Genomic DNA, 2,067 nt, shown 5'->3' on the forward strand with positions numbered 1-2,067 from the left:
TGAAAGAAAAGTTAATTAAACACGAAGGTGCTTCTGGTGCCAAGAAGATTGATTGAGAGGGCAAGATAAATCTGCTCAAAGTCACAACATAAAGTGATCGTTTCAGTTCACAAGAACCAGCCCACATATAAAAGATGCTCTGGTGTGAAGATCTCTCTGCAACTGGCAATCCCAAAATAAAGACACCAGAGGCCAATTTAAGCATTGGCTGTGCCCAAATTCTTTACACATGAAGCACCTGCCAAATACATCCTCCCACACACACTCTCAGACCTGTAAGTTTTAAAACAAGCCACAAGCAGGAGACTTTACCTGAGCAACTGCAATGGAACATTCATGGAATGTTTGTGAAGTTGCTTGGCAATGCCCCAAAAAGTTCCAGACCTGACCATGCTCAACCCCCAGGTCCCTGGTGGGACTCTACTATAGAGGGCACCTGCCACACACCACTTAATGATCACAGAAACTTTGAATGGTTTGTGTTAGAAGGGACCTTTAAAGATCATCTAGTTCCAACACCCCTGCCATGGGTAGGGACACCTTCCACTAGACTAGATTGCTCCCAGCCTCATCCAGCCTGGCTCTTCCAGAGATGTGGCATCCACAGGTTCTCTGTACAACCTGTTCCAGTACCTCATCACCCTCACAATAACGACATACCATATAAGTAGCAGCACGTAGGGATTTCTCATCCTAACCGCTGAATATATTTACCTCTTGCTGTCAGGAGCAACAGCACCTTTTTCTGTTGTCAAAAGAATGAGAAAGTCCCTAGCCAATACTATGCCATAGCACAGAGGCTTGCTAATAAGGCTCATTTTAGTAGCTTTGCATGATTAAAAAAACTACTTCCCTTGTTCTAAGTTTGCCAAAGAAAAAGATTGATTTGCAGTGGTGTAACAAGCTTGTCAAAGTCTTCAGCTTCAATGGATTTCCAAAGCCTCACTTTCTTCATCTTTTAATCAACCAACATTACAGAAAATATAACATAAAGATGGTTTGATAGGATTATTTTCCATAAACACAAATGAACTTGCATTAATTCTGCTACTCACTTTTAATTATTTATTAATTCAGTTTTACATTTGCTTTTCCATTATTTTTTTCAAGGATTTACATGATACTGACAAGTCTATAACTATAGTGGTTATCTCTGTTATTCTTTTTATATATTGGCACGTTCACTTTCTTTTTCACTCTGGAAATTTTCCCTGTGTAGCAAGAATTATTGAAAATCAACATTAAGAGTCAAACTCCTCAACAGGATGATAGAAGCTATCCAGACCTGCTAATTTAAAATGGATCCTTTCTTGTTTCAAAGCAGTACAGAAACAGCTTCAAAGTTCCTAAAGTGCATGTAGCTCATAGCCCTCCAAGTCAAGCCAGTAAGAATAGGGAATGCTCAGGCTCCCCCATCACTTGGAATAAGGCATAAAAAGCAATAAATATAATAAATACAAAAATAATTTCTAACAGTGATCCAGAAGAGAAGGTCACAAATGAATACTCTTTGACATGTAAGTTGTTAAAACACAATTTTTCTGTTTCAGCAGATGTGGAAACTGAGATGTGGGGAACCTTAGCAAAACCCACAGTGTGGATCATCTATCAAAAGCAAAAGTCAGGAGGCCTAAGCCCATCCAAGCCTTACAGCTATAGGCAGTTCTGTTATGACCTGGCCCAGAAGGGGAGGGTAACCCAGGTTCTTGTTAATAAATCCCTTGCGGTGGATTAGAGTGAAACAACACTGAATAATCGGTGTTTGTAAATATATATGTGTAGAGTTTATTTTAGAACAATGTTGTTGAAAAGGAAAACAAGTGTATAGCCATTTTGGTTGTTATCATCTATAGTAATAGAACAACATTAAAGCATAAAAATGGCCAGTCTCTTCGCGAACGAAGAACCGGGGAAGGTCTTTCCACCTTCCAGCCTGCGCATTGGATTTTTTTAGGTGAGACACAGTGTGCGCGGAACTGAGCCCACCCTTTAATCCTGAGGTTCATCTGCCGGGGCCAAGCACGCTTGGACGGTGGCAGTGAGGTCCTCAGGACGTAGATGGATTGC

General features: G+C 40.5%; 1 protein-coding gene across 6 annotated transcripts in view; it reads right to left on the reverse strand.

Annotated features, from left to right (window-relative positions):
- LOC114066885 (ATPase family AAA domain-containing protein 2-like) overlaps positions 1-397 on the reverse strand; it is a 23,344-nt gene extending 22,947 nt beyond the window's left edge. The window contains exon 1 of one of the 6 annotated variants that reach the window (XM_027901928.1): positions 313-397. The gene's annotated coding sequence lies outside the window, so the exon portion shown is untranslated. Of the gene's footprint in view, positions 1-238 lie in introns of all 6 variants that reach the window. The other 5 variants (XM_027901932.1, XM_027901931.1, XM_027901930.1 and 2 more) reach the window with 5 other exon arrangements.
- Positions 398-2,067: the final 1,670 nt, after the last annotated feature.

The sequence above is a fragment of the Empidonax traillii genome, unplaced genomic scaffold, assembly GCF_003031625.1.
Source record: "Empidonax traillii isolate 1590-97213 ecotype Southwest subspecies unplaced genomic scaffold, ASM303162v1 scaffold823:size356304, whole genome shotgun sequence".
In the NCBI taxonomy this organism is placed as follows: domain Eukaryota; kingdom Metazoa; phylum Chordata; class Aves; order Passeriformes; family Tyrannidae; genus Empidonax; species Empidonax traillii.